This window comes from Oryctolagus cuniculus, chromosome 17 (assembly GCF_051225735.1).
Source record: "Oryctolagus cuniculus isolate XC-2025 breed Fujian yellow rabbit chromosome 17, ASM5122573v1, whole genome shotgun sequence".
In the NCBI taxonomy this organism is placed as follows: Eukaryota; Metazoa; Chordata; class Mammalia; order Lagomorpha; family Leporidae; genus Oryctolagus; species Oryctolagus cuniculus.
Genome location: NC_142883.1, coordinates 64,069,974 through 64,094,697, shown reverse-complemented (window position 1 = coordinate 64,094,697; position 24,724 = coordinate 64,069,974). Strand labels below are relative to the sequence as shown.

The 24,724-nt window shown below is 42.8% G+C and overlaps 2 long non-coding RNA genes and 1 pseudogene across 4 annotated transcripts in view; 1 reads left to right on the top strand and 2 right to left on the bottom strand.

The window, feature by feature from the left end:
• The window catches only part of LOC149121298 (uncharacterized), a 134,639-nt gene extending 128,933 nt beyond the window's left edge, over positions 1-5,706 (top strand). The window contains exon 4 of the long non-coding RNA XR_016223715.1: positions 4,795-5,706. This is a non-coding gene — a long non-coding RNA (uncharacterized LOC149121298). The remainder of the gene's footprint in view (positions 1-4,794) is intronic.
• LOC149121296 (uncharacterized) overlaps positions 1-24,724 on the bottom strand; it is a 49,768-nt gene that overhangs the window by 23,983 nt on the left and 1,061 nt on the right. The window contains exons 1-4 of one of the 3 annotated variants that reach the window (XR_016223699.1): positions 22,252-22,590; positions 19,911-20,033; positions 5,854-6,127; positions 4,276-4,385 (exon numbers count right to left, since the gene is read on the bottom strand). This is a non-coding gene — a long non-coding RNA (uncharacterized LOC149121296). Of the gene's footprint in view, positions 1-4,275; positions 4,386-5,853; positions 6,128-7,369; positions 7,588-19,910; positions 20,034-22,251; positions 22,591-24,724 lie in introns of those variants that run through there. The other 2 variants (XR_016223698.1, XR_016223700.1) reach the window with 2 other exon arrangements.
• On the bottom strand, positions 11,209-12,725 carry LOC149121297 (serine/threonine-protein kinase Kist pseudogene; annotated as a pseudogene).

Sequence of the window (24,724 nt, the reverse complement as noted above, 5' to 3'; positions counted from 1 at the left end):
ATACTGACATTCACATATTTTCTGTTGTCTTATTTGTTTATAGCTTTCTCAAGTTTTATTATTGCTTGTCCACATTTTGTTTATTGTATCATTCACTGTGTCACCTAAAGTGAAGTTTTCTCTTTTACTTCGGTCTCACTGCAACGCATTCCCTTCCACTTGAGCTGATACTGACTTTGATTTATGGTACATTGTCCCATTCTTAGTAATGGGAAAAATTAGCATAGTCAGTGCAGACATTTTCTCAGCATGAGATATCTGTTTTGCATACATTTTGCTCCATCTTTGCTTTAGGCTTTTATAGACTACCATGGAGCTATTAAATACTATTTTAAAACCAATCATCTCCACCAATTTCATCTTACTTTCAGCCACCTGCACTGTAAAACATGACATAGATGTGGGATATATATCTTCCTAATTGTTAATATGATTAAATGACAACATATTCAAGCTTCTTGGTCCAGTGCCAGACACACAAAAGCTATAAAAATATTTGCTATAATTACTAATAGATTATACTCCAAAATATTCAAACAATGTAATTTATACAAACTATTTAATTGATCTTAGTTCAATTAAATAAAAGATCAATACTTAAAAAGTTACAACCCATATATTTGGAAGTTGAAAAAAAATACACAATAAATAATGAATATAAGAGCAGTATTTAAAAATCTACCTAGAATTAATGGATAATGGAACTGCTATACATAAGAAAGGTCTAGTGACTCTGCTAATAAATAAATACATAAAGAGAAGTAAAAGAAAATTATACCAGCAAATGTATATATTAGAAAAATAAGAACATTTAGAAGCATTGATTATCAAACATAATGCTTACAAATGAACCAGAGAATAAACATAGATAAAAGTAGAGGAAACAGAGTAAGTATTTTTCAGAGCAAAAATTAATGAAATACAAAACAAAGATATGAGGATAATCAAATGCAAAAGTTCAGTGTTAAAATTATTTTCCAAAAATACAACCTAGTGAATAGTGAACAGAATTCTGATGAACCATTCTTATTTATGGTCTGGAATTGTAAAAGAACCAAGTTATAAAACAATTCTGTTGAGTTACAAATCAATAAATGAATAAAAGCACAAGTCTGTATTACCCATGGGGTTTTGTACTGGGAGATTTGGAGTATTGTATTGGGGTTTGTGGTGAAATGAGAAGGCTGCACCAAGATGGCTGCTTGCAAGCACGCATCAGTTATTCACGAATGGCTTCGGAACCCACCTGGCAAAGAAGCCAATCTGCCCCTTGACAGGACTGGCTGCCTCAGCTATATAAGCTGTTGTACCAACTGAAATAAACGAGTCTACGGGCTGCTTGCCTCTGGTCTGCTTTCACCCAACTCCCAGTGTTTGTGTCGTGACTCCATGTCTCTTGCCCCCACTGTGCTCCTCCTCTCAGAATGAATCCATAGCAACATCTGGTGCCCATTGTGGCAAGGCTTAAGTAGCCCATGTTTTAGATATTTTTCTATGAATAGTTTAATGCCTGTAGAGATCTCAGGTTTTATGGGGTCTTGCCTTTGTAGCTATATTTAGCATCTAATTACAGTGAGATTTTTTAAAAAGATTATTTATATTAAAGGCAGAGAGAGAGAGAGAGAGAGAGAGAGAGAGAGAGAGAGTTCCATTTGCTGGTCCACTCCCCAAATGGTTACAACAGCTAGGACTGGGCCAGGATGAAGCCAGGAGCCAAGAGCTTCTTTCAGGTCTCCCACGTGGATACAGGGGCCCAAGCACTTGAGCCACCTTCTACTGCTTTCCCAGGTGAATTAATAGGGGGGCGGATCAGAAGTGGATCAGCTGGGACACAAACTGACACCCATATGGGATGCCGGTGCTGCAGGCAGCAGCTTAACCCATCACATCATGGCACTGGCCCCTAGTGAGATTTTTTACAGGGATTTCCCTACTAGCCCTTCTTTCTGGGATCTCCACTTTCCATACAGATAGATCCACTTGGGAGGCAATATAGCCAGAGTTCAGAGAAAGAGCTACAGCAGAGTGTATACAGGTAGCTAGGGCAATCAAGAAAAAATGGTCCTGACACAGGACTAGAGGTGTGTCCTACTATGACAGTCATTAGACAAGGGAGCTCTACCTAGTAGGGGAACTGAGCATTCAGGCTTATACAAAACCCTCGGGGCACTGTTGGGAGTCAATAAAACAATCTAAAGTATAATAAACACTTTCTCTTTGGTCAGCCATCTATCCCTGCAATGATGCAGGAAATCATAAACAAGAATTGGGTTAGAACACATGAGGGCCTCCAGTATCTGACAAAAATTTAATTTTGTTACCTGCCATGTCAACGGTTACCCGAGCAAGTCTCCAAAATGATGGTTAGCAGTCCAGCTGGAGCCACTGGGAGACCGTGACTCAATCAGCCCTCAGATCTTTTAGCCATCAGTAGTCCAGTGGTCTCCATTTCTCATTGGGGTCAAGAACAATCCTTCTTCCAATTTCCTTTGCTTTTGCAAATGGCACACTGGTTTAGACTCAGTGGCCAACAGGCTGAGGGCCCTAAGCCTGGGCTCTGCTTTAGGCTCTGGCTTTGTCCTCAGTCTCCAGGAGGGGTAACCCTGAGGTGGTCCAGTGCCCAAGGCAACATCCGTCACCTGGGCCTTTCATGCACTACTTTTATCTCTGTCCATTCCCTCTGCTCTACACCTACTGTCAGATACTTGGGAAATCATCCCTGTGAGTCCTGCTAAGCATGTCTGGGGTCCTGCACCTGCTTTTTACCTGACATCTGAGGGCTGCTTGATTACTGAAGTGCATGGCTGTAAGGGCTTGCCCTTGGGGTAAGTAGGATCTGTGTTGGTGTATTTTCTAAAGACCTTTGTTAGGCAGCTCTGAAACATGGTAGGGTTTTTATATGTATCTTGGGTAGCCTCTCTCACCTCTTAGTAACTGGCTGGCTTAGCTGAACATTTCATTCTACTGGGCAAGTTATCATGTGGTCCTGATGCTCCCTATCGTTGAAGCACATTGGGCAATTCCAGCAGGCTCACTGACATCTCTACCTGTCCTGTAGATGGTATGGGCTGGACTTAAAGCAGCAAGAGTAGGGCCACTATTTAGCCTTATTGATTATGTGTTGTTTCTTTTCAATACTGCACCAGTGAAATGGCAATAGTTGCATGTTTGGTGTAGTCAAAACAAAGAGTTACTTCCACAAATTCCTAATGAAATTAGCTGGAGTCCTCAGAAGATTGTCCCAATTTTTTTTTTTTGCTTATTGTCAGATCAGACATAGAGAATGAAACACAGACTCAAACAGTCCGACCAGCTCCATCCCCAGTCTGTCTTAAAGGGCAAAGCTTAAAACTGCCAAGCTCATGAGAGTGGATGGGGAGCAGGGATTTGATGGTTGTCTTGAGAGGCAGAAAATGCAATCCCCTGGCTTCTTATTCTTGCTGCCTGAGCTAGGAGCTCATAAGAATGCCTCCACTTGGGGGAGTCACCATTTTGCCAATTAATTGGGCGGGAAAATTGACAGGAAGAGAAAAAAGTAGATGCTTTCAGCAGCTGCAAGTATCCAGACCAGGGTTGGAAAAAACCATGCAACAATCGAATTTGGGTCTGTTCACCGCACAAAGATAATGGCCCTCAGCCCAGAGGCAGTGTACGTCAGAGTAGTGGACTGAAAGCAAAAGGAAGAAGTACAAGAGATCTCCATGGTATCTCAGGCCAGGGTACAGTGTATGAGAGACGGTGCTTTCAGTGAGTGGAGAAAAGTCACCTCAAGGCAGTAACTACCACTATGTCTACAAGAGACAGAGTTAGCATGCTTCAAAGATGGGGAATATGTGAGTAGCAGGCAACCAAGATGTGACATCAGGAGATGTTAGATCCAGGGGAGAGTAGTGAGAGATAATTAAAGTGACAGGACAAGAAGAAAGGGGCAAAAACCTCAGAGAGGATCCAGATCCTTACTCAATGTCCAAGGGGACCTGACCTGTTTGAGAGGCAAGGAGCCAAAGAAAGCAAGGGTGCTTGGAGCAATCCCAACATGAAATACCAAGCTAAAAGGCAAGTTGTTCCCCACCAAGTAGGGACATGAATCATCCGCAGAGAAAGTAGATTTCCTTAAACCATGGGTCTTTCCAAACCAATCCAAAGCCAACTATCCCAAAGCATACGGGGCAGCTTCCAGGGGGAGATCAGGTGGAAGAAGCTAATGCCCAAATGGAAAGACCACAAAGGAGAAGAAAGGAATAAGGGAACCATCAAGGAAGGTTCCTGACTCACCCATCCTTTAGCATCAAACTGTATCCTGTAGTCTTAATTCTGGGGCCCAGGTTGTCCTCAGGAGTCTCTTCGTGGTTGCTGGGAAGCTGATACAGAACCACTTGGGACTCCTGTGTGCCAAGACAAAGAAATCAGTCACGAGCCAACAACGTGAAGACAACAGTGTTTTATATAAAGAAAGTGGCAAATAGAAGGCTACTCCACAGTCAGAACCGCCTGCAGAACTTCTTATTCCTATCTAGCTGTAAATTAGTACCTATTAATCAGCCTTTACCCAGAGACTGACTTTCTAAACTTGTCCTGTGCCTGATTCATTATTGATTTCGTGGTCATCACAGTTGTGAACTCTGGCTTCACTGTTTCTCTAGAGGCAAGGCACTATGCACAAGTTTGTGCAAACCATCACAATAAAGTTTGTAACCATATCAGTGTATAATCCAAAAGCTGCTCCTGTTGAGCTTCAGGCCAACCAAGATGCATCTAATCTAGTCTTGATATCCTTTAAATCTTCCCTTGCAGTATTGTAACCATCCGTTCAAGCATCTGAAACCTCTCCCAGAAATCACCATCACCTGCCAGAGGGCCGCCTCGCCTGTGGATTTCAGCCTGACACACAACACTGGGTATCACTGTTTATCTTTAAATGACTCTGATGCTGTAAGTCTCAGTACAGCTGAATGTAAGAAAAGTATGATAGTACTTACTATCAAAGACATATAATACTTCCCATTGCATATAATGTTGTGGAATATCAAGGAACCAGACACTGGAGGATTCAAGTGTATGCAGGTTTTGCTATTGTGAATTCTAGGGGCATCTGGACAGTGCTTTATCCACTGAATTCTGTTCATCCTCATGAAACTCCACCTCACCTTAGTATGGGATCAGCTACCCACAGCCATTCTCTCAAATGAAAACGAGACATAGCAGTGTTATCATAAATAACTCACACTAGTAAAAAGTTCACTCCCATTAAATACAGCAAAGTAAAAGGCTAATGAACTGGTAACATCCTAACCCTTGAAATAATGTGCATCTAAGGTACTTCCTTAGGGGTGCCTGTGACTACCTAAATGTTATCTCAACAAAAGGGAGAGGACAGTTTGCCATGAGGGAAAGCAGGTCCACAGATGCTCACACTCTGCTCCACCTCAAGCATCACTGGGTCTCGTCCCTCCTCTGGCCCGTGCCTAACTCAGCACCGTGGAATCCTGACACACTCTCCATATTCTTCCTGCTGAGTGTGTGTATGTCTATCTGTGTGCTCTGGCGTATCTCCCACACGCAATCCTGAATCTGGGGAAACTGGACAGTGTAGTCTGATCTCTATACATTAGATGCATCCATGAGAGATGCTTTCATGCATTTTCCTAAAGCATCAGGTGGGGAAGTGAAGAACCCACCCGAGAGCAGTCCAGAACACGAGAGTGTACCCACCGCTGTTTTCTAGATGTGTCCTGGAGAAGCCTCCTGAAGCCCCTTCTCAGCTCTCAGGGATACACAGCCTGGCTCCTTTTCCTCTCTGTGGATGAAGCTTCAAAGTGCCCCAAGGTACAGCAGTGGCCCCTCAACACTCACCCAATGAAAACGGCACTCCAGTCCTCACAGAGAAAGCAGCAGGCAAGACATAAGAGGGAACCTGCACATGCGCACCAGGTGGGACGGCCACAGCACGTTTGGGCGCCACCTGCAGGCCCTAGTAGTAACGCAGGACATGCCAGTTCTGTAGAGCGCTGGGTTCCCAGTGGCCCCTGCTGCTCCACTGGGCGAATCAATGAACATTCCTACTTAACATATGCCAGGCTGTGATTTCACATGCACCAAGGAAGACGGCAAGCCCCGAGTATTCTGTCTGCATGACACCAGATGAAGACAAAAAAGAAATAAAATACAAAGTCACTACAAAACATTTGATGAATTTTCTTTATACCTGCAATGAAAACTTGGAATGAAAATGCTAAAAGTTACCATTTACAATACCATGCAAAAATAAAAGACTTATAAATCCAGCACAATATGAACAAAAATATCTCACAGAACTGTAAAACATGATTAAATAAATGAAATACAAGTCAATAGAAATTTTTTTTATGATAAACAGAACATGAGCATGTCAATTTTCCTCTCATCTTGATATGTAGGGTAATCTCAATCAAATTTCCACTGAACTGCTTTGTAGATAATGTTATGTAGATAACCCGCTGTGCCACAGTGCTGGCCCCTCCCCTCTAGTTTTGATAGTAGCTAGCTAGCCACCTTTTCCAAATGTGTGTGTGTGTTTTTTTTTGAGAGGCAGAGTGGACTGTGGGGAGCAACTCAGACTAGACTAAGTTACTGGAATTAAGACTTGTTCTATGCATCTGCTCTCCCACAATATGGCGCTGAGAGAGACCAAACAACCTCTACACAGCTGCCTCTCGCCAACTTGACTGATGAGCTGCAGGAGCTGATCTTGCTCCTGATTGGAGGAGAGCAGCGTACTCGGCGTGTGGGTAGCAGAGTTGGGATTGGTGGAAGAGGACTATAAAGGAGGAGAGAGACAACATGCACCAGGAACAGCTAAAGGAAACATCTGAAGGAACATCCGGATAACATCTGAGCAGCCCCCGAGCGAGCCGGCTGGTGGTGTGCCGCTCCTCCGTGGAAGTGGGGAAAGTGGCAGGGGGAGCCACCCCTCCACGGAGGTGGAGGGGTCGGCAGCCAACCCGGGAAGGACCAGCAGCAAACCCGGGAAGGGGTGAGCAGACAAAAGAACAGCGCAGTATCTAGTGTCATTCCTCCATGAAGAGGGGGAGCGACAGTGGACAGTGAGAGAGAGACAGAGAGAAAGGTCTTCCTTTTGCCATTGGTTCACCCTCCAATGGCTGCCGCGGCCAGCACGCCGTGGCCGGTGCACCGCACTGATCCGAAGGCAGGAGCCAGGTGCTTCTCCTGGTCTCCCATGGGGTGCAGGGCCCAGGGACTTGGGCCTCCTCCACTGCCTTCCCTGGCCACAGCAGAGAGCTGGCCTGGAAGAGGGGTAACCGGGACAGAATCTGGTGCCCCCCAAATGTATTTTTAAAAAACCAGATTTTCTATAGAATAATCACTTTACCTGACTTCTGGGGGCAAAGTGCTGCAGGAACACCATGGAACAAAGAGGAAGAAATTGGGAAGGTGAGAGAAGGAAACACATGTGTCAATTTAAGGAAAGAAAGGCTACCCGAGATAAAATTTTCCCAAAAGACAAGGGGTTAAATGATGTGAATTCTCACCTCTTTATCCTGTTTCTCAATTATAAAATTTCTAAATTTTCAGTAACTTCAGGGAATCCAAATCCCCACAAATACATTTCATCCTCAAAGAATCATTGCATCATTTTGTAACATTTGGTTCAAGTTTAAGACAGAAATTAAGATTAAAATTCTGAAAATAACAGAGAAGGAAAGAAAATCTACAAGTGTCATCTTTGGTAAAATGGGCTAAGAGCTATAAAAGGACAATTTAAGTGTTCTTTAATTTAAGTGATAGGAGGCATCTTTTTTCAACACTGAGGGTTTAATATAAAACACTGAATTCAATGCATGATCACTAGGGTTCATCAGTTATTCCCTCAGTTCCCTTAAAATCTAGTTAGCATCTTTTGTAATAAAATTCAATAGTGTTAAATACTACAGGGGCTGGTGCCTTGGCTCACTAGGTTAATCCTCTGCCTGAGGCGCTGGTATCCCATATGGGCGTCGGGTTCTAGTCCCGGTTGCCCCTCTTCCAGTCCAGCTCTCTGCTGTAGCCCGGGAGGACAGCAGAGGATGGCCCAAGTGCTTGGCCCCTAAACCCACATGGGAGATCAGGAGGAAGCACCTGGCTCCTGGCTGCAGATTGGCGTAGTGCTGGCCGTAGCAGCCATTTGGGGAGTGAACCAAAGGAAGGAAGACCTTTCTCTCTGTCTCTCTCTCTCACTGTCTAACTCTACCTGTAAAAAAACTACATATATATATGACTACATCAGCAATAAGATGATCAAAGAATGTTAAGTTCAGCATCAATGTTAGCAGCATACTGCACAACTAAACTCAGACACCTGACTGCAGTTTTGTTTTGTTTTGTTTTTGCAAGGATTTCTCTTTTGGGAGGAGAGGGAAGAAGAAATGGGGGGAAAGGTAAATATGCTAACTTAGAATACTTGCCATTAAAATGAATTAATTTGTATTCTGTTGTTCATCAGTATGCAAGTAAGGACCTGGAGTTTTCAATCCCCAAAGAAGCTGTTACCCATATGAAAATTTATGTTTTAGGAGAGCCTAGGTCTTCACATTACTGGTTCTACACTCCTGAATTTTGAATTTTGATTTGAAAACAAACCAGATAACTTGAAATCAAACTCAGAAAGCTCCAAAATAAAGAATAATAGTTCTTCCTTCTAAGGGCACATATTGAGAACCACGCAACAAGACCCTTCGGTAATTCATAAATCAACCTCATTATTCCAAATTTGGCTTTATAATAAATATTAATGGAGAGTCCTGGACAATTTGATAACTGTACATAACTAAAAGGTTAAATATTAATTTTTTGAATAGAGTAAAATCTTCCTTCGCTAGATGTAAATTCTGATTGGGCTATTGGTAACTTGCATGACACATACAAGGAAAGATTATATGAGGATGGGGCCCATGCCATGGCTCATTAGGTTAATCCTCCGCCTGCGGTGCCGGCATCGCATGTGGGTTCCGGGTTCTAGTCCCAGTTGCTCCTCTTCCAGTCCAGCTCTCTGCTGTGGCCTGGGAGGGCAGTGGAGGATGGCCCAAGTGCTTGGGCCCCTGCACCCACATGGGAGACCAGGAGGAAGCACCTGGCTCCTGGCTTTGGATTGGTGCAACGCCGGCCATAGCGGCCATTTCGGGGGTGAACCAAAGGAAAAGGAAGACCTTTCTCTCTGTATCTCTCTCTCTTACTGTCGTATAAATATAGAATAGATTATATGAGGAGGCTTTCAGCACAGAAAGATATAAAGGACTTTTTCCTTACAAAAAAATAATAAATAGAAATATCATTCAGGCAGTGAAACAGGAAAAAATTCATAACCTGTATACAACTTGTTTTCTTGTATAATCAGTGCTTTATAAAGTTTTCCTAATTTTTATATCTTTAAAGACAATCTGTCATAAAGTAACAAGAATCCAAAATTATAATTCTTTTTTTTTTGACAGGCAGATTTAGACAGTGAGAGAGACAGAGAGAAAGGTCTTCCTTCCTTTGGTTCACCCCCAAAATGGCTGCTACAGCTGGCGCACTGCACCGATCCGAAGCCAGGAGCCAGGTGCTTCCTCCTGGTCTCCCATGTGGGTGCAGGGGCCCAAGCACTTGGTCCATCCTCCACTTCCTTCCTGGGCCAACAGCAGAGAGCTGGACTGGAAGAGGAGCAACCAGGACTAGAACCCAGGGTGCCAGAGCCGCAAGCGGGGGATTAGCCAAGTGAGCCGCAGCACTGGCCATAATTATAATTCTTAAAATTTGTAATCAATATGTTTCCATGAACTCTTGACACATTAGATTGCTATGAATCCTTTTAAGAATTCTTTGAATTTTTGTTCCTTTCTACTTCTACTTTATTCTATCAATATTTGTCTTAACTTCCTTGTAGTCAAGAGCCAGACCACCTGGGATATAGTTCCCCTAGCTTCTCTTCAGTGTAGGACAGAGGCAGAGAATGAGAAAGGGGAAAGAAAGGGGTGGGGATGGATGAGAGCCAGAGACAGAAAAAAGAATCCTGATTATCCCCTATTCTTTTCTTTTTCCCTTCACTGTACATCTAATTTCTTTTTCTTTTGGATCCACTTTAAATATCCATCATAGTAAATTGAAACACATTTTTGGGAAATCTTATAATTGTCACAGGAGATTCAGAACAACAAAGATGAGCTGATCCAGAGTCTAAAGTCTAAATAGATCAATTAATGCGGTGATTCACATGCAGCAAAAATTTTGTTCCAATCACCTTTAAGAGTTTCAATGTAACCCCAGTCTAGACTCCAATTTATTCTGAGCCTCTCAGGAATGAACTGTTTTGTCATTTACATATTCTATCAGACCAATTCTCAAAAAACACACACCCTAAATTTTACAGATGTGAAACAGGGAAGAGATGGGTATAGGGAAGAGATGGGTATAGACTATACTAACTCACAAGATTCACACTATAAAGTACACTGACTCAAATTTTCTCCAACCTTCACACCGCACACTCATTCAAGCACACATATTGGACATAAAAATTGTGCCAAGATCAAGCATCAGCTTTCTATTTTAAAAGCCTTAATAAAAATGTAGATAGGCTCACTGCAGTTTCTTTAAGGGAATATTCAGTGCTTCGGTCCTGCTTTACGTTTTCACAACTCAGTGTTAAGAACAGAGTAGGGGGCCGGCGCCAAGGCTCACTAGGCTAATCCTCCGCCTTGCGGCGCCAGCACACCGGATTCTAGTCCCGGTCGGGGCGCTGGATTCTTTCCCAGTTGTCCCTCTTCCAAGCCAGCTTTCTGCTGTGCCCTGGGAGTGCAGTGGAGGATGGCCCAAGTCCTTGGGCCCTGCACCCCATGGGAGACCAGGATAAGTACATGGCTCCTGCTATTGGATCAGCATGGTGCGCTGGCTGTGGCGGCCATTGGAGGATGAACCAATGGCAAAGGAAGACCTTTCTCTCTGTCTCTCTCTCTCTCTCACTGTCCACTCTGCTTGTCAAAAAAAAAAAAAAGGAAGACCTTTCTGTCTCTCACTGTCCACTCTGCCTGTCAAAAAAAAAAAAAAAAAGAATCACCTGACTACAAAAGGAACAATCTGTAAATGATGTCACCAACACTAACAAACTTGTTAACATTCACACAACATATTATTCATCCTTGTTTCATGATCACAAAAAATAATTAACTTTTTATATTACATACTGAAGAGCAGCACCTTGCCCTACTGCACACAAAAAACGCAGAAAAAAGAAAAAGAAAAGTTGCCTACATGGATGCTCTAAACCCCTCAATGTATAGCTGAGAGATCTTGTCCTACTCAGTGCCGAATGTTTGCCATGCAGCCACTGCTTGGACAATGATTGCACATTCACAGGATTAAACAAATGTAAAAAGTACCTCCTTAAAATGGCAGAGAGCTAGTATTGCATTCATCTGTGGAGTAGAATAGCCCAGGAAATAGAAGAGGAGAAACAGGATATGGTCCTTAGGTTAGGAATAAAGCAAGGTTTGATACAGATATCCCCTCTTGTAGGCACTCTGCGGGTAGAATGTAGCCACGACAAACTTCCCATCAAACATCCTTCCGGTCAGTAATTCCTGAGCGTCTTTGGAACCACCAGCATTGGCATACTCGACAAAGACTTGCCCTCTGCCAGGATTTTCCTTTGGACGAGCGGAGATATCACGGGTCCATATTTCTGGCATTCCTCTTTTACATCTTCTACAATATCTTCATGTTCCTCTTCATTCTCAAGATGATCATCATCTAGCACGCTCAGCAGTCTTAGCAGTGCGGTAGGAACTACCATCAGATCTTCAACATGAGGGGCAAAAGGAATGCTAACGAATGGGCTGCGCGATGCCATTTCAGCAGGAACTCTTCTGCTTGGATCATCATGAAGCATGCTTTTGATAAGGTCTCTTAGGTGATGGGTTGGAATTGTGGCATTCACCACTGCTTTACCGGCAAATATCTCATCAACAACAGCAGAACTGCTTGCCTTCCATTCCTGAGATTGGACTGTATGCTTCAGCTTCGTTCCTGAGAACATTTCCAGTAAAATGATTCCTAGGCTCCGCAGACCAGCAGCCGAGCTACATTATGTATCACTCTGCAGGCCAGCCTGGGCCACGTGATTTTTCAGCTCTGCTTCTGGAGCACGACACCCGTCTGTTTGAATGTACTTTACACCCGGAGTGCCTTCTTTGAAGCTAAGTCCAAAGTCAGTGAGTTTAAAACATTCGTTCTCTGCACTCCACAGTATGTTCTGCGGTTTGAGGTCTGCGTGGACACGACCCTCATGATGAAGGAGAGCAAGGCCTTCCAGAACATCTCTGGATGATACAATGCTGTATCATCCACGTGGAACAACCCTGGTGACTGGACTATGAAAGCAGTTCCGAAACACTGACATCCAGGAGTGCAAGCAACAGCATGACAGCACATTCAGAGAGAAGTGGATCGTAAAGACTCCATGTGAAGTCATGATGTTCCTGTGACCCTACAACTGTTCAGGCACTGCTCTCTCTTTGCGGAACCCAAAGCCACAGCCTCGGTGGTTCCTGGCGGGAAGAACTGCTTGAGGGTGCCCGGTGGTGAGCCTGGGGTGCCGCAGCAGTGCACTCGATACACCGAGGCTGAGGAGCTGCTCTGTACCTGCCACAGCCGCTCCCGCAGACCTCCAGACACTGTGGTGGCTCAGCGCCCCATGCACAGCCAGACCCTGCCATTGGTGTGGGCTAAGGGCACTGACACCACAGCTGTAGCAATGCCCCAGGTAGGTGGACTGGGCCCGTGCTCACATCCCCGCCCACCGGACCTGCAGCTCTGCAGCGAGGTGGCTGCAGCACCTCACCTGCTCCCAGGACCTCAATCCGCAATGACCACTAACGCTATTTTAAAAATTTGATTTTACTGGGGTTGGCGCTGTGTTGTGGGTAAAGCCGCTGCCTGCAATGCTAGCATCCCACATGGGCGCTGGTTCTTGTCCCGGCTGCTCCTCTTCCAATCCAACTCTCTGCTATGGCCTGGGAAAGCAGCAGAAGATGGCCCAAGTGTTTGGGCCCCTGCATCCATGTGGGAGACCCGAAGAAGCTCCTGGCTCCTGACTTCCAATCGGTGCAGCTCCGGCCACTGCGGCCAATTGGGGAGTGAACCAGCAGATGGAAGACCTGTCTCTCTCTTTCTCTCTCTCCCTCTCTCATTCTCTTCTTCTCTCTTTCTCTGCCTCTCTTCCTCTCTCTGTGTAACTCTGATTTTCAAATAAATAAATTTTTTAAAAATAACTTGATTTTACTAAACCCAGTAAAGTCAAAAGTTAATAAAATTGGCTTGGTACAATTAACATATTTAAATTTGAAAAAATATTGTGAGTTTTAAGGTGTGTATTTTCTAAAGATCTATTTATTTATTTGAGAGGCAGAGTTACAGAGAGGGAGGGAGGGAGGGAGGGAGGGAGAGAGAGAGAGAGAGAAGTCTTCTATTCACTGGCTCGCTCCCCAGATGGCCGCAATGGCCAGAGCTGGGCCAGTTCGAAGCCAGGGGTCTGGAGCTTCTTCCAGGTCTCCCACATGGGTGCAGGGCCCAAGCACTTGGGCCATCTTCTACTGCTTTCCTAGGCCATTAGCAGGGAGCTGGATCGGAAGCAGAGCAGCTGGGACTCAAACTGGCATCCACTTGGGATGCTTATGCTGTAGGTAGAGGCTCAACCTACTACACTACAGAACTGGCCCCAAGACACTGATTTTTAAAGATATCTGCATCCCTTTCAACATTGCAGAAAAAAATAAGCAATTTATGAGGCAGGAAAATAGGTAGCAGGAGCTCACATTCTCCCCTACCTCAGGCCCAACCTGTCTAGTCCCCAGTATCAGTGCCCTGTCCCCAACTGAGAATGCTGTGTGAGTGTGAGGTTCTCTGGAGGTGAATATGGGCAATCTCATGAGGAAGTTTGGTTTCCCCCTATATTGGATAAGGGGAGGTTCCTCTTCCCCACTTCAACTGAGAGAATTATGGCAGCATCCCAGTTGGGGGATGGGACATGCATATGCACAACACATGCACAGGCACAGGGCAGCTAAAGCATGTCTGAGCTCCACATGCTGGCTGTGCCCCTATCCCAGGATGCTCAGAGGTAACTGCTGAATTGTCTGCAGCTGCTCCTTGCTAGATCCCCGACTGAAGCAATGGAAATCCCTGTTCACAGATACGAGGCCATGATGTTACTGGCAACAAGGGGATGGAGAGCAGTAAGTATCCTGTATACATAACAGTAGATGGAGAAAAAAGCAGCAAAAGCCAATACCAGTCCAAAAAGGTTTATGCATTTTCTTTACACCAGCAATGAACAGTTGGACTTTAAAATCCTTAAAATTACCATTTAAAATACTACATAAAATAATGAAGTTATAAATCAAGCAAAACATGGACATTATATCCAAAAAAATGATGAAAAACTGAAAGGATATAAATTGAAATCTGAATCAATAAAGTTGATTTTCATAATTTGTAAACTGAATATAAAGCTATCAATTATTTTCTGCTCCATATCATATAGCAATCCCATTCAAATTTCCATTGAACTGTTTTATAGATCCCGACAAATTATTTATATAGCTAGAGTACCTTACACAATGGTGAATAATAAAGTTGATGTGCTCATAGTTTCCTGTTTGAAACTTACTATAAAGTCATAGAAATGCATAAAGTGATCTTAGAAAAAGAACGCCGACAGGGCAGTCTGGTGTAGGCTAAGTGAAATTAGCAGGAAACAGTGGAGGAAGTGCACACCCAGGGTACAGCTACAGGGGGACACTGCAGTGGGAGGTCCTGCAAGAGCAGGGGACACAGCTCAGACTTGTGTGGAAGGTGCAGACACGCAGCACCCAGCAAGAACACAACAAAGGGCCCAGCAGCTTGGATCCAGAAAAAGTGCCCACTCTGGTGAGCAAGGTGGGGTCAGACTGCACAGGCCAGAGCCACTGTTGATACAGCTGCAGGGAGAGCCCAGTGGACTGCACTGTCTTTGAGTCTAGCCCAGAAGCCTGAGAACACACTGACTGCTCACCCAGAGTGGGAAAAAAATTGTGCATCTCTCCCTCGCCTTCCCCTTCCAGCAACAGCGACCTGCAGCCAGCTGTGGGAGGGCCGGCACCAGTTTTGGACGTAAACAGTTAGAAGCCGCTCAAGTTCTAGTGGGGACACTTTTCACCAGGGCAGCTACAGTGCAAATGGCAAGTATGGTAGCCACTTCACCAGCTGCATGACCCAGCAATGGTAGGCAGGGGGAGCCACCCCAACAGAAGGGACATACCGCCTGCAGGGACTCTCCTATGTGCCCAGCACAATTGTGAAACGACTAGGGCTATAGCCGACAGGTACTGTGCACCCGTGTGATTGAAGGACTTTTCAAGAGGGAAAAGCTCGAATTCCCCACTGACTTTGAGTCTGGCTGGGAGGATCAGATTCAATTCGTCAGGGAATAACACACACAGGCAGCAGCACTGGGAACACCTCAGTCTCTTTGTGGACGGGACAGGATAGCAGGGTAGAATGGACTTCTTGCAGTCTTTGACCATGGGAGCCCTGGGTGCTGAGACTGAAAAAACTATGACTTCATGAGAAGACGCAGGGTGTAGCTGAGTTTCTGGGCAATCATTGGGTGCAGCTCCACACGCATGGAGCCCTTGGTTGCCAGAGGCAGCTCACTGCAGCGGGAACTGTGCCCACAGTGAGGTCTGCTAAGATCATTTGTTCAATTCACACGGCAGTACAGATGAGTGTTGAACCCACTGGGGGCATTGCTCAGCTTGGAGGAGAGGAGGTGAGGGGGTGATCACACCAACAGAGGTGACCATTGTCCCCTTCTTTTTAAAAAGAGATTTATTTATTTATTTGAAAGGCAGAGTTACAGAGAGGCAGAATCAGAGAGAGGGGTCTTCCATTCACTGGTTCACTCTCCAGATGGCCACAACCGATACCATAGAAATAAAAAGAATCATCAGGAATTACTACCAAGAATGTATGCCAACAAATCAGGAAATGTTGAAGAAATGGATAGATTTCTGGACACATATAATCCAAAATTGAGTCATGAACAAAATTGAGTCATGAAAACAGATAACAACCCAGAGATTTAATCAGTAATAAAGACCCTCCCAATAAAGAAAAGCCCAGGTCCTGATGTCTTCACTGCTGAATTCTACAAGACTTTTAAAGAACTAATGCTAATTCTTCTCAAGCTATTCAAAACAACTGAAAGGGAGGGTATCCTCCCAAACTCCTACTATGAAACCAGCATCAACTTAATTCCTAAACCACAAAAAGAAACAACAGACTCATTTCCCTGATGAACATAGATGCAAAAATGCTCAACAAAATACTAACCAATCAGATGCAACAATACATCAGAAATATCATTCACCCATACCAAGTGGGATTAATCCCTTGTATGCAGGGATGGTTCAACATCCGAAAATCAATAAATGTGATACATCATATTAACAAACTGAAGAACAAAAGCCATGTGATTCTCTCAATAGATGTAGAGAAAGCATTTGATAAAATCCAACATCCTTTAATGATGAAAATCTTAAACAATGTGGGTATAGGAGGATCATTCCCCAACATAATTAATGCAATTTATGACAAAACCACAGCTGGCATCTTACTGAATGGGGAAAAATTGGAGACATTCTCACTAAGATCTAGAACCAGACACTCTCACCATTACTATTCAATACAGTCCTGGAAGTTTTTGCCGAAGACATTAAGCAAGAAAAAGAAATCAAAGAGATACAAACTGGGAAGGAGGAAATCAAACTATCCCTATTTGCAGTTGACCTGATTATATATATAGGGGATCCAAAAGACTCCACCAAGAGACTGTTGGAACTCATAAAAGAGTTTGGTAAAGTAGCAAGATATAAAATTAACAAACAAAAATCAATAACCTTTGAATACACAGGCAATGTCAGCTCAGAAAGAATGTCTAAGATCAATCCCTTCCACCTTAGCTACCAAAAAATTAAATACCTTGTACTAAATTTAACCAAGGACATCAAAGATCTCTGTGATGAGAACAAAGCATTAAAGAAGAAAACAGAAGAAGACATTAAAAAGTGGAAAAATCTTCCATGTTCATGGATTGGAAGAATCAGTATCATCAAAATGTCCATACTACCAAAAACAGTTTATAAATTCAATGCTATCCCAATAAAAATACCAACAACATCCTTCTCAGATCTAGTAAAAATGAGGCTAAAATTCATATGCAAACACTAGAGACCCCGAATAGCTAAAGCAATCATAAGCAGCAATAACAGTACAAGACCAGATCTCAAGAAATATGACAGGGCAATTATAATTCAGACATCCTGGTACTGGCACAAAAACAGAAATGTAGGCCAATGGCACAGAATAGAAATTCTACAAATCGATCCACGCATCTACAACCTACTTATCTTTGGCAAAGGAATAAAAATCAATCCCTTGAGCAGACAGTCTCTTCAACAAATGGTGCTGGGAAAACTGGATCTTCACATGCCGAACTATTAAACCAGATCCCTGTCTTACATCTTATACAAAAAAAAAAAAAACACTCAAAATGGATCAGAGACCTAAATCTAAGACAGGATATCATCAAGTTACTAGAAAATAAAAGAATAACCCTACAAGACATTGGCATAGGCAAAACCTCTTGGAAAAGACTCCGGAGCACAGGCAATCAAAGCAAATGGGATTTATCACACTGAGAAGCTTCTGCACTACAAAAGAGACACAGAGCAAACTTAAGAGGCAACTCAGAATGGGAGAAAATATTTGCAAACTATTCAACAGATAAAGGATTAATTTCCAGAATCTATAAAGATCTCAAGAACCTCAACAACAGTGAAACAAACAATTCAGTTACAAATGGGCAAAGGACCTGAACAGACATTTTTCAAGACAGCAAATTCAAATGGCCAACAGACACATGAAAAAATGCTCAATATCACTAACCATCAGGGGAATGCAAATCAAAACCACAATGAAGTTTCACCTCACCACCATTAGAATGGCTCTTATACAAAAATCAACAAACAACAAATGCTGGCAAGGACGTGGAAAAAAGAGAACCCTAATCCACTGTTGGTGGAAATGTAAACTGGTGAAGCCACTGTGGAAGACAATATACAAATATCTTGGAAAGCTGTATATAGACTAGCCATATGACTCAGTCATCCCACTCCTGGGAACTTACCCAAAAGAAATGAAATCAGCATATGTAATAGTGATCTGTACCCCCATATTCATTGCAGCTGAATTTACAAGAGCAAACATATGGACTCAACCCAGATGTCCATCAACTGAAGACTGGAGAAAGAAATTATGGCTTATGTACACTATGGAATACTTAACAGTTATACAAAAATTGAAATCATGTCATTTGAAAATAATGGATGCAACTGGAAATCATTATACTTAGTGAAAAAGCCAATCACAAAAAGACAAATAGAATACATTCTTTGATCTTTGATAACTAATAGAGTATCTAAAAGTTAATTTATAGTAGCACAACTGACACCTTGAGATGTAATGATTTTGAACAGCCCTTGTCTTGATTACTGAGGAACAGTATTTCTTTTTATTTGTTTGCTCTTCTGCTTTCTTCATACTATTCCGTGAACTCTGTACTTAGTGTAGGGTTCATCTTATGAGTATAAAATTAACTGCAAATAGATCTTTGTAAAACATAAGAATGGAAATGGGAGAGAGAGGAGGAGGAAGGGTGGGAGTATGGCAGGAGGGGAGTAGGCTGGGAAGAATCACTGTGTTCCCAAATTTGTATATATGAAATGCAAGAAGTTTATATTCCTTAACTAAATTTTTTTTTTAAATAACACACACATCCATCAGCAAAGAGGATAAAGGCTCCAGATAGAGGCCCCTAGAAATGGGGTCAACTGACCTTTTCCAAAGGGGCAAAGGCAATGGGATGGAGAAAGAACGTCTTTTCAACAAATAATGATCACACCATTGCAACAACAATTGGTAAAAAAATGAACAAAGCTACAACCATTTTACCCTCTACTCCATTTTATCCCATTCAACTTTATATCCATTTTATACCACTGTATACAAACGTCTCTCTTTGTATAAAGAAAAATGACAGATGTTTTTTACTAATAGTAGCTGACTTTCAGAACAACTTTGTAAGTTATGGATATTTTACAGGCAAAAGCACAGAAGTTGATTTTGTCTGGAAGGACTTACAAGTCTCCATGGAGCAACTCCATTCATGACAGCAAATCCCACTATCTCCTGCTAAAACCATTTCCTACTGTTCTACAGCTCCCAAAGTAGCTGAATTCAAACACCACAAAATGCACGCCGATATGCACTAGCTTCCTCTATGCTCAGTCACACATATACACCACTACAATCTCCACACAAATTCCAGAGCCCTGACGATTCTCCATCCCACCACAATCCTGCACCCACTTCAAAGAACTTGGACATCTGAGCAAAATGTGTACAACATGTGAAGCCACTAGAAAGCACATGAAATAAAAAAACACCATCTTGCATATCACCCAAACACCCTCAAAATCCAGTCTTCATGCTCAACCCACTCAACTACACCACATCGTCAGAGTTTTGATGCTCGGTGTCCTGTCCACAATGTAGTCTCCAAAAACACATAGCTGTTTCTCCAGACCCAATGATGAACCCGATCCAATTCCTAATGAACTCCCCAAACACAAAGGTGAACAGAATACATATATACATAATGTAATCTCACGAATCTACACAAGCAGTCTTTCCCTATGCCATAACTGCACACACACCAACCATACAAAATATTTTCCTAATACTCTACTCCTGAACACAATCACCATTCACCAATGGCCTCAGCACACATAGGCCTAACTTACCTCTTCATGTCTTCATCATGCACATGGGCTAAGTGAGAACTGGTGTTACAGGGGCCAGGTGTGGTATTTGTACCAAGATCCTCTTATGCTTCTTGTTCTTCTTGACAGCATTTCTTCAATGATCTGAAAGCAAACAAGAATGTTTGCTTGGCTGGTGCCATGGCTCAATAAGCTAATCCTCTGCCTGCGGCACCGGCACAGTGGGTTCTACTCCTGGTTGGGGCGCCAGATTCTGTCCCAGTTGCTCCTCTTCCAGTCCAGCTCTCTGCTGTGGCCTGGGAATGCAGTGGAGGATGGCCCAAGTGCTTGGGCCCTGCGCCTGCATGGGAGACCAGGAGAAGCACCTGGCTCCTGGCTTCGGAACAGCGCGGTGCGCTGGCTGCAGCACGCTGGCCACAGCAGCCAGCTGTGGGTGAACCAAAGGAAAAGGAAGATATTTCTCTCTGTCTCTCTCTCTCTCTCACTGTCCACTCTGCCGTCAAAAAAAAAAAAAGAATGTTTACTCTTACTGCTTTTGTTCACAATAGGACTGGGCAGTGGCTGGCACTGTGGCACAGTGTGTAGAGCCGCCACCTGCAGAGCCAGCATCCTATGTGGGCACTGGTTCAAATCCTGGCTGCTCCACTTCCAATCCAGCTCTCTGCTATGGCCTGGGAAAGCAGTAGAAGATGGCACAAGTCCTTGGGCCCCTGCACCCATGTGCAGACCCAGAAAGAGCCCCTGGCTCCTGGCTTCGGGTAGGCTCACCTCTGGCTGCTGCAGCCATCTGCAGAGTGAACCAGCATGTGGAAGATTCTCTCTCTCTCGATCTCCCTCTCTCCTTCCCTCCCTATTCCTCTACCTCTACCTCTGCCTCTCTGCAGCTCTGTTTTTTAAATAAATAAATAAATCTTAAAAAAATCCCACAGTACTGGGCAAGAAAAAAATTAAAGGCATACAATTAAGCAAGGAGGAAAAACTGATCCTTGCCTGCATATAACATTACAGAAAAAACTAAAGACTCCATCAAGAGACTTAGATTTGATAAGCAAATCCGATAACGTTTTAAAAACAAAAGGAACAGCAATTAGTAACAATTTATGCACTAATCACAAAGTTAATGAAAAAGAAACAGTAAGAGCAACACCATTCACAGTAGGTACAAAAAAAGGAAGACACTTGGAATAAATTTAACCTAGGGTATAAAATTCCCATCAAGCTACCAATCACATCTTTCCTTAGAATTTAGGAAAACTATCCCAACGTTCAAATGGAAGCACAAATGAGCTCAACATAAAAGCATTTTCAAAAAATGCAAAAGCTGGGGTCTTCCCACTACCAGGGTTCAAAACATGTTATAGAGCTATTTTAACCACTACAGTAAGGTACTGGCATGAAAACAGTCATAAAAAAGAATGGAGCAGGCCGGCGCCGTGGCTCAATAGGCTAATCCTCCACCTTGCGGCGCCGGCACACCGGGTTCTAGTCCCGGTTGGGGCGCCGGATTCTGTCCCGGTTGCCCCTCTTCCAGGCCAGCTCTCTGCTATGGCCAGGGAGTGCAGTGGAGGATGGCCCAGGTGCTTGGGCCCTGCACCCCATGGGAGACCAGGAAAAGCACCTGGCTCCTGGCTCCTGCCAGGATCAGCGCGGTGCGCCGGCTGCAGCGGCGGCCATTGGAGGGTGAACCAGCGGCAAAGGAAGACCTTTCTCTCTCTGTCTCTCTCTCACTGTCCACTCTGCCTGTCAAAAAAAAAAAAAAAAAAAAAAAAAAAAAAAAAAAAAAAAAAAAAAAAAAAGAATGGAGCAGACTGGGTTTGCCACAGAGTAATCCACACATCTACAGCCAACTGATAGTTGACAGAGATTCCATAAACATGCCCTGGAGGAAAGACAGTCTCTTCAATAAATGCTGCACAAGACTTTCCATGGATGCCTCCACTTATACTGTACATAAAATAACTCAACATGCATCACAGATCTAAATGTAAGACCTAAAACTACCAGGAAGCAGCACAGGAGACACCTTTCATGACACTGGCATAGGAAATGATTTTTTAGATAATATCCTAGAAGCACAGGCAACAAAAGCAAACATGACAGATGTGATTATATAAACCAAAGAAATTTCTGAGCACCAAAATAAAAAGGCAGCCAAACGAAGAGACAACTGTTAGAATGGGATTAATATATTCATAAAGTATGTCCCTGAAAGAGGAAGAAAATTGAGGATATGCAAGTAATTTTTAAAACTCAAAAACAACAACCCATTTAAGAAATAGTCAGCAGTCACAACAGACATTTCTCAGAAGAAGAAATTCAAATAACCAACCGACAATATGAAAAACAGTTTAGTTTCACTAACCATCAAGGGAATGAAAAGGAAAGTCACAATGAGGACTCATCCCATTCCGATTAGGATGTTTCTTGTCAAAAATACCACATTCTGAAAAGAATATGGAGAAAAGGAAACCCTTATACACTGTTGGTACAATATACATTAGAACAGCCACTACTGAGAACAGCATGAAGGCTGCTTAAAAATTATAACTACCTTATGATCCAGCTATCCCACTTCTCAGTGTATTTCTAAAGGGAATCAAATAATCACTTTCATTGCAGCACCATTCATAATAGCTAAGCTATGGAATTAACCCAGGTGTCCATCAGTGGAAGAATGGAGGGGAAAAATGTGATACACACACACACACACACACACACACCACACAGGTATACACAAAATACAGTATCGTTTACCCATGATAAAGAATGAAACACTCCCATTTGCAGCAAAATGATTGGAACTCAAGATCATCATGTTAAATGAAAACTAATATAATGTTAAATAAACCAGACATAGAAAGATCCCTATGACATTTCTTTGATAAAGTTTGATAAAGTTTAAAAAATTGCCCATGTGAACTCTGAACAGGGATTAGCACAATTTGGGAGCCATGGGCATAGGTTGAATAACAGATACCAAAACCCAGTCAGACAAAAGAAGTAAGTTGTAGTGCTCTGCAGTGCACTAGTACCTCTGAAGTTCAAGACAATCAATTATTTACTGTAGAAAGAGCCAGAGTAAAGGAGCTAGCAGGGTCCAAGTGCAAAGAAATAACATGAAATGGAAATGGTAGCTACCTGGTTTGATCAGTTTATGCTGTGCACATGTATTGACATATTAGACTGGACCCCATAAACACACACTAGCATTGCAAAATTTTTTTTAAATAAATAATTTAAGAAAAAAATAACAAATATTTAAGAAATAATTTTTTAAAAATCTGAAAAGTGTGGTATTCAATGAAGGAAGAAATGAAAATCATCCATAACTGCCCTCCAAAGTTAAAAACTGACAATAAAACTGTATATATGTGAATATACATGTCTATGTGTGCATGAAATGCTCCATAACAAAAGTAACCTACAAAATGAGTTAGAAACTATGGTGATAGTCACTAAACTTTTAAAATATCAACGTAGCCTATGGTGCGGTTTCACATGTGTGTAAAATAAAGACATGCAGGGCCGTTAAACACAAGAACTTCAGGAAAGCAGTACACTCAAATACAAAAAGGAGGGAAAGGAATTATGTCTTTAGCTGTACCTGTAATGTCCCCTTCCTTTACAAAATACTGTCTGAAACAGTTTGGCAAAAGGCTAATTCTGTTAAACGTAGGTGGTGAGTATATGGGTATCTTTATACTTGATTTATTTTATAATGGCTTTATTTTCCTACATTTTTAAAATACTTCATACTGAAAACTAAAATAGGAATAAAAACCATTCATTTAGCAGGTAGCTTCAGAACAATTAACAGGCAATAAGACAATATGTAAACATTACATTTTGCATTTTGTGACAATAAAACCTATCTTTATACTGAATTTTTAAATTTTTAACTATGTATTTTTATTTATTTAAAATGCACAGTGACTTGGGGCTGGTGTTCTGGCATAGCAGGTGAAGCTGATGCCTGCAACACTGGCATCCCATGTGTGTGCTGGTTCAAGACCCGGCTGCTCCACTTCTGCTCTAGCTCCTGAGAAAGCAGCAGAGGATGGCCCAAGTGCTTAGACCCCTGCTACATGGAAGATCAAGAAGAAGCTCCTGACTCCTGACTTTGGCCTGGCCCAGCCCCAGCCATTGCAACCATTTGGAGAGTCTCTTCCTCTCTCTGTGTAACTCTGACTTTCAAATAAATAGATAAATCTAAAAAAAAAAGACAGCATGACACAGAGAGAGAGCAACAAACATAGATCTTCCGCCCACTGGTTCATTCCCCAAATGCCCACCACAGCCAGTGTTGGGCCAGACCAAAAGCAGAAGCCTAGAATTCCATTCAGGTGTCTCTCATGGGTTTCAAGGACCCAAGTGCTTGAGCTGCCATCAGCCACCTACATAGGTGTATCAGCAGGAAACTAGAGGAGAAGTGACACAACCAGAGCTCAACCTGCACTCTAATATGGGATGCTTAACTTACCATGCCCACTGTGCAACCCCCCTCCCAATTTGACATTTTAAATGTTGAAAACACAAGAAAACACTTGGAGAACCTCATAGGCAGCATCTAGAAATACAACTAGCACAATGCTGATTCCCAAAAATACCCAAGAAAAATAGCAATTGAATGATGTGAAAGATACACTTAGACATGTCTCTGATACCCTCCAAGATCCTTGCAAATCACTGTCAACACCCTCTGTGCCAGGAAATCACCCTCTACTTCTTAAAAATTCCCCAGTACACTTTATAAACCATTTTGACCTGTTCTGCAGCAAGTGACTCATTTGCAGACAAGCGATACCATCATTATTCAGATCTAAATCATACAAAGC